The sequence below is a fragment of the Eucyclogobius newberryi genome, unplaced genomic scaffold (genome assembly GCF_026437365.1).
Source record: "Eucyclogobius newberryi isolate DKJ021-1_F unplaced genomic scaffold, fEucNew1.0.hap1 SCAF_10, whole genome shotgun sequence".
Lineage (NCBI taxonomy): Eukaryota > Metazoa > Chordata > Actinopteri > Gobiiformes > Gobiidae > Eucyclogobius > Eucyclogobius newberryi.
This window is the reverse complement of record NW_027315724.1, coordinates 13,447,749-13,456,257: the sequence shown is the minus strand read 5'-3', so window position 1 is coordinate 13,456,257 and position 8,509 is coordinate 13,447,749. Positions and strand designations below refer to the sequence as shown.

Sequence of the window (8,509 nt, the reverse complement as noted above, 5' to 3'; positions counted from 1 at the left end):
AGGGGACAGGCCGTCAGTACAATTGGTCAGCGACAGGTGGGATCTTTAACTGGAGTGGTGGGACAGGACTAGCGGCTTAATAATGAAAAAGTATTGTTGCACATTTACTGTACGCATAGATACTAAAGGAAAGTCACCAATGCTAAGATGCAATTAACTATACTAGCGCGTCCACGGCGATCTCCGCTTACTTGCCCCCCTCCCCCATCCGCTCTCACGAACCCCATCACACATAAGGGCAGGGCTCACAGGGGGTCAGTCTTATCGAAAAAACTGAATTTGAAAAATGGCGCTTTAGCTTAAGCGCTTTAGCATTGGCAACTGCAGCTAATTCGTTTTTAGTCTTCGTGCCTGGTTTTATATGTTTTTGGATTTAATTATCAAATCAAATGAGGACAAAGGCGAGGTGAGCCAAGGTCATTCAGGGGCCACTGAGTGAAAGAGATTTAGAGGGAGAGGGGCTGGTAGCTGGCTATTAGCTCAAAGCTAACCTGCTCCTTTTGGACTGAAGCTAAGTCATTTTGTGTAATGATGTGTTTCAGGATAGTTCTCTTCATGTGAGCCCACATCAAAAGAGATCATACAAAGTCACAGACGCTCTAAAGGTAAGCAGGTGTTTTCTTTCTGGCGTTATAGGTTTAATATCATGCTTATTCATAGTAATCCTAATATGAGGGTCTAATAAGTGTCAGCAAATACTGATCATTTTAAGTCTATCAAAAATCAGTATATCAATTAAAAAAAAATACATTTAATACCATCTGATGTAGCGCATTTCTACCATCGAGTTACAGCAATGACTGCTTACGATTACTTACCACAATAGCTATTTACAGTAACTTACTGGCAACAAATTGCCAGTAAGTTACTGCTTATGGTAATTTACCATAATGACTGCTTACGGTAACTGTTGCCAGTAAGTTAATGTAAAACTGTAATGTTTAGCTGAGTCTTTCTCTTCTCCTCCTTGTGTGTAGCTTCTTCTATGTCAAGATGTGTTCTTTTCTCCTCAATCTGCTGCCAAAATGCCATCGCGTCTAGAGTCTTCTGACTTTCCCTGCTTTAGTGTTGAACCAAAGCTTGACCACTGCTTTTGACTGCAGGTGCAAAGATGACCACATTTGTTGTGTGTTTTTTTGTTTTCTTTTCATGTCCAACCAACATTCATTATATCCTACAGCCCATTAAGACTTAATGAGCTCTCATTTGGCTCATCCTTTTAGCACTTCCTTTTGAGTTTTCTCTGCGCTCAACTGGCAGATTTTCTTGTGCTTGGGCCAGTGCTTCACTTGACACTCCTTTTTGCACTACCACTCTCCCTGACACATGGAGCATCTTTTTGCTGCCTCTCTTCCACACAAACCGCAGAAAACTCTCCAGCACCTCCAAGTTGTAGGTTTGAGCCAGGCTCTGCACCCGTTTCCTCACTTGGCAATTGCTTTGTTTTTACTATTGTTTTCAATGACAATGTGGTTCCACATTACTGGTATCTGCTCCAGTATAAGTCCCCTTTTTGGAGGGGCAGGGTCAGTGACCAGAAACCGCTGCAGATGTACAAAGACTGGCAGTTGGTCCATCAGAACTTCAGCCAGGAAACTCCTCAGCTTCAGGAGCTGGTTCTTGTTGTAGTTGTAGAACTCATATTTCTGTTGGCAGTTTTCATTAAGCAGAAGATTGTACAAGGCAATCCAGGCCTGTCCATCAATTTGAGTCATCAATGGGAATCTTCTGCCATTTGCCATTGATGTTCTTTTCATGTTGTGTGTACATGTTGCATAAGCAGTTTATAACACTAATACTTTCTGTGTGACCGATGTTATGATACAGGATTGAGAGTCTTTAGTGAAATCTTGAATTCCAGAGCAGCAGTTTTGCAGCTCCACTATAGAAGAAACTCCAATAGTATCAACATTGGTGCATTGTGTCCTTCTCCCTGGTCACTTTACCTAGCAGCAGAGTGAGTTTTCGATGGCAGTAATCCACCAGGTCCAAAACAGATTCATCTGCTGCCTCACACGAGTCCTTATGGAACATTATTGTTTCAGGTAGGTTTATTATGGTGGATCACTATGTAAAGTAAAGAAGATGCCCACACTAGTTGAAATACACCAGTTAAAGATGTGCACATTTATTGTGTGGTACCTTAACAAAGGCTTCAGAGTGACACTTTTCACACAAACTTACTATCATTACTTTTTTTAACCGTGCAACATTTACTGACGCCGGATTTACAGTCAATACACTCAATACAGGGCGAGCGGGTTACTTCAGTCTGGTGTACAGGTGGATATGGTGTACAGCGTTGGGCATCGGACCAGTGCAGCACAAGTTCATGTGGGTACACACAATAAAACTCAGATATATTAGTCTCATTATCTGAAAATCTCCTCGGGCCGCCGCTGGGGAATAGACTCTGTGCATATTAGTTGCGCAATCACACACTTTGTATTGATTTGAATCCTGAACCGCACCACTCATGCATTAGGAGTTCACTCGGCACAGGATCTTCTGACCAGACCATATTGTACACCTCCTGTTATGCTACACTGGGGTTTTTCTTAATCTGTCTTGTATTTAACTGCTCAGTGTTCTTAGATTGCCCTTTAGGAATAATTGAGTTGTTGGATTGATGGATTAGACATACCTTAATAAACCCAGTTCAGTACAGGGGCACATTAACCCAATTTTTCTCTGCATCTGTCAAAATCATTAGCACTCTCACCTGGGATCAAAGGTAGTGTAAGTTCGATCCAAACGATAACATGCCCACACATTACAGTACAGAACTTGCTTTGTCCATCTTTATTAAGTTATTTATTTAATTTCATTTAGTGGAAATCCCCTTGAGATGTGCCTTCTCATTTTCAAGGGGGTCCAAAACACATAACACAAAGACATCGTTGTACATACAATACAATAGACAGTATACAATACTTATACAATACTTACACAGTTCACAAGACACAGACATGACAAACTTGCCATTAAACCCTCTCCCACCCGCCAGAGTACTTTTTATTACAGAGTTTATGAGACAGAGTTATATGAGTGTAATTTGGTGCAGTAGACCTTCAATATCCATAGAAAAAAAAAAGCCCAAAAGGCAATTATTGGTACAAACTGAAAGTCAATTTAGACATGATTTTTAAAACATTGTCCAGATGAAACATTTAGAACACACATACAGGAATGGGGGAAACACTTACACATACATACACTACAAAGAGATATTTTACATTTGAGTTACTTCCAAACACTGTCCATAAACAAATAAAAAAACACAGCATCACACAGCAGATAATACATTTTTCAGCAATAATATAATGTAGAGTCTAACCAAAACTAGAAGCATAAGCAAGAGGTTTTAAAGTATGAAAGCAAAGAAGGCTTAAATAAGCTGAACGATGTTAAGGATTTTAAGGATATTGGGAACATATTCCAATCAGAAGGTTACTGGAATGATCTTCATCCACAGCTTTCTTGTAGATGTGTGGGATGGAAAAGTAAAACAGTGAGTGCTTCTTCGAGAATATGTTGAGGTTACTGGACCATTACAATATATAAGATATTCACAAAAACAGCCCTTTCTTCCTCTACCAAAGCCGCTCGCCGCATTGATTCCCCGCTCGTCCTTCTTAGCGATGAGTGGAACGAACGATAACGGATAAACCAGAGTGCAGTCCTCCTGGCGCTGGTTATTGCTGAAACATCTCATCTCTGACAGAAGAACATGGCTCCCTACAGCCCCTCACAGCAGGGGGATTAACGCCGATAAGAGCTGCCAATAGGTCCATTCAAAAACTCTGATTTCTGAATCTGCACTTTTAAAGGGGCGCTGTGGAACATTGGCAGGTGCTAATTCTATTTTAATAACGGTTTTATTATCTACATGTGAATGGCTGGTAATTTATGTGGCAAAGACTTCACCTTGACGTTTTCACAGTGGTTTGGGGTTTGGCTTTTATGAGAAGATGTGTAAAAATAAGTTGTTAAATGTTCCCAATGCGGCAAAAATTGTTCAGAATTTATAAATGTGCTAACCAACAAAACTTCACAGGCCAATCTTGGGCTGTAAGAAAACTTAAGCTGCTCTGGCGCTTCTTGTAAAATAAATCCAAGCAGGTGTATAGGGGTTGTGATTGGTAACTGTATTCTCATTTGTTACATCCCCATCTTTTTCTCTCTACTTCTTCTGTCTTGTTCATTTTATCTGTATATTAATGTGTTCTGTACGTGTTGTCCCCCCTGTAAATACCCCCCCCTTTTTTATTATGTTCAGCGTCTTTGGGTCACTGAAAAGCGCTATATAAATAAAAGTTATTATTATTATTATTATGAACTTTAACACAAGATGCATCGGTATCAAATAAAAATTATGTCTTACAGTTGCCTTGTTCATGAGGAAAAAAGGGTGAATGGAAAAATATACTATAAAAGAAAAATCCTGGTGCTACAAGTAGTGGATTTATGTATTGCATGATCTTATTTTAACATCCTCATGGGATAGTAAAAATGTTCAATTCACATTTCAATATCACCCGAATTAAGCCTTAACCAACAATGATTTCACTGTTGGGTTGTCAAAAGTATGGAGCCCAGATAGTATCAAAGCAAGATACCAATACAGCAAGTATCCATACTGAAAACTGACATAAATAGAACTAAAATGGACTTTTCCATAATAGTTTGAGAAGGGTCTTGATATATGACAAGAGCACGAGTTATTTTCTGTTGACAATCACACTCTATCATCTACAAAATAGTATTTTCATTATCCTTTCCTGTCTAAATCTATATTGAATAGAGAGCCTTTTCTTTATTAAATTCAAATAGTGTCTTAAATGTCAGTATTGTGATGTTGTAGCGTTTAAACTTGACTCAAGTTTAGAATATTCCTCTTGTCTTCTTAATAATAATTGTTTTGATGTTTCTTTTATATCAGACAATAGATAATATGTAATAATCTTAAGGGTGAAAATGAGAGCTTTCTTTGCCTCCGTTTATAGATTGTATTATTCATTGAGAAGCAGGAGAACCTAATGTTTGTTAGCTTTACACAGGACGTGAACATTGGCTCTAGCCTCAGAGACTCATGGAAATTGCTTATAAACTCATGGAGGTGAATATTTAGGATGTTGGGCATGCATGAGTGATACATGTGGATCAGTAAAGAGTAAAATAAAATAGTTCTGTTTGGAAGTTTCAAAACAGCAAAAATCAGGTATTGCCCATTTAAAATGAATGGCAGGAGGGTTTATATCAGTACCAGACTGTGTTTGCAGCCATTCTCATGTCATGTCAGTCCTATAAAACAACAGAGTGAGCCTTATGTCAAATAAATAAACACAATAAACAGAATCCTTGACATCTGATCTAATTTATTGTCTTCACAGTCTATTTTGTCTACAGCTCACATCCTTACACATACCCTCATTAAAACCACGTCCTTTAAATGAAGGTTTGTCCCTCCCACATATCGCCTCGTGCCCTCCGCTTCACCCCTGTGTGTCCCATGTATACATTACATAAGCCAGCGCTGCCTATGGTGCTATTCCTGGACCAGAAGCCTGCAGGATGTTGTCCTCTGTCCCACAAAAACAGTCCGATAACAGGCGTATCACGTAGCCCCCCGCTGTCTGCCATCCTAATGAAGGCAGCAGCTGCACAGGCTAGCACCAAAGCCCACTGCAGCTGTTAAGAGTCGCTTTATTCCAACACTGGTAGAAATAGTTTACATTTTTGGTTTGTCGAATTGAATCAGCTGGTTGATTGTTCTATGTTATTGTCTTACCGTCACTTCAATAAAATAAATCAAAAATCCCAATGCAAAACTAACTTCGGCATTCTACATACATGTTACACAATTTTTCCAAGGTAGTTTTATGTTGCATAACAAATTATAGATAGAGATAGAGATATAGATAGAGTCATGATGAAGTCATCCAAATTAAGGCTAGAAGTGGTTAGAGGTTTGGGCTAAAAAGTGAAGGTGTACTTATAAGTCATGAAGCAAGTCTGTTCTATTTGTTTGACCTTTGAATGCCTTGCCTTGGTAGGACCTTTGGAGGATTTTGCCTATTGCATGTGCACTTTTTGGGGGGTTTATGGTGGAAACCAAAGCACTCACTCATGTAAACTCTGAAAGTCCCAAACCCACTCTGCTCTGGAAACGGAGAAAACTGAAAGTACAGAAATACTCAAACATGCTTAAAAGAAAGAAAAGGAACAGGAAGCCAGATTACAACATAAAACAGATTCCTCTAAAGCCTGGTTTAGACCCCAGTCTGATCTTTGGCACTGGTGTCACTGGATGGATGGATACCAAACACAGTAGATCATTTGAGGTGACATGGACGGACTGCATGCTCCAATGAAGGATTACTGTGCACAGCGGGTTCCTGATTTTCAAACCGGTGAATGTAACGTAGGAGACAGACAGACAGGCAGGCGATAGATAAATCCCCTCAAATAACTTTAATTCATTTTAAAGACAAATTGATTGCCCATAGTGTTATTAGACAAAATAATGCAATTTTCAACACAAATATGATGATTTTTAAAGTCACCACGTAACATTGGTTCTGAAATATATCAGGAATATTGCAGGAATGATCGTTTGTTCTGTTTTGTTGTTCTTTTATTTATTCGTTTTTTCAGTATTATCACTTACCAGTGGTATCTGGGCCTTCTCGGTCATCTTTGTCTTCTAAATTCAGCATCAAAGCAAGGAACAGGCTATAATAAAAATGGGAATAAACCCATCAAATACAAAAGTCCACATTGGGACAAGATAATTAATCCAATCGCATAAGGCAGAGATTATTATATATCACATCCTTTCACAAGATAAAGATAACTAATTTAGTGGTAATTGAATGAGCCGTCTTTCTTTGCTCTTGTCTAAACACTAAGAAGGTTGAGACTATAATTTGCTTAAAAGAAAATTACACGGTATGTGGTATTAGGGATGGTTTGATTCTACGTTGAGGTCTTTAAGGGATCTTGTGATGTAAGGACATGTAATCCTTGTAGTCTTTGAGCAAATTCTGAGGTTCGGTCCATTGCACTATTTTTTCCACTCTGTACTCGGGGTAACTGCTGATACTAAATACCAGTCCGATACTACACTGGGTCGATTAAAGGCCTCACTCACACTGCACAGTTCTACTCCAAAAAAGAAAGAGGTAACTTTTGGTGCGTATTGGAGAACAAACTATGTCTTTAGATCAAACAATACAGTCCAAACTGAAATAAATAAAGCTGGTAAAGAAATAAAGATGCTCCATACATCTTGCTATACCCTATCAAGGCTTCATGAAATGGGTTTTAGCAGAAATTATGAATGTTGAAATAATCAGGGCTGGTTACCTTGTGACCTTTTCTGAGGTTTCTTTGACTATTTAATATATTCTTTTTTTTTTACACTAAATAGTTTCAAAGTCTAATATGTTATTTATCTGTTTTGGTGCTAATGGAAACATGTTCTATTAAAGGAATAATACAGGATTTCTCGCCGATTTGAGAACTCAAGCGAATGTCCCTTTTTAAAAATGCGTAAGTGCACACTCACCCCCCCATCTTCATGTTCTTTCCGAGAGGCCTCCTACCATCAAACCTTGTGCGTGAGCACGCAACAGCCCTGCTACTACACCTGCCTTTGTTTATTAGCGCTACGGATCGCATCGCATCTCTCGCCTCCGCAGATTTCCGTCTCTTCTGAGCTCGAACACTTTCTCTGTCATCATTTTTGTACTGTACACTGAAGGCACTTGCTAATTACACACCGGCATATCAACCACGCATGCGCAGCCAGGGAAACGTGCTGCTATCCTGGGAACGAGGCTGCAGATGTGCAGTAGCACGCAGGGAATGATTGACATGTGGGAGAACTACTCGGCTGTCCAAGCCACGAGGAAATGAGACTAATTACTCGCCAAAAATCCTCTATTATTCCTTTATGTTTGTTCTTTTGCCCTTGGTCTCACAATTCTCAATTCAATACACTTAAAAAGTAATTTAACCTATGGTCCAAATCAGAGTGGATCTGCTTCAAAAAGCAAACAAACAAACAACACTTAAAAAAGATGTGAAGTAGGGTTTGTATGTAACGGAATAATAACAGAATATAAGGCAATCTCTATTGTAAAACTAAAACCAAATTGACTTCATACAGTTCTGTCTTGAAATGCTAGAGCACGTGTATAGACTACAGATCATGACAATGCACTTATCCTATCACAGCGGCTTGGATTGTGGCTTTTGTGTTCAAAATGAGTGGGGAAAAAAATCAAAATGAAATAACAGCCCTTCTTTCAATGTACATACAATTGAAGACATATATTGACTCTACATTGGCGCACACTTCATACATTTCTATAAAGCACTGTGAGATTACTCATTCAAAGGGGCAAAAATTTAATTGTCCTGCTCCTCTATGCAAATGGAAGACCTATTCATATTGGTGGTAATGTCAAAGGCGAACCGGTGTTGCATGTATTGTGGAAATAAG

General features: G+C 39.0%; 1 pseudogene; it reads right to left on the bottom strand.

Annotated features, from left to right (window-relative positions):
* Positions 1–1,211: 1,211 nt before the first annotated feature.
* LOC140372507 (zinc finger MYND domain-containing protein 10-like) lies at positions 1,212–2,058 on the bottom strand (annotated as a pseudogene).
* Positions 2,059–8,509: the final 6,451 nt, after the last annotated feature.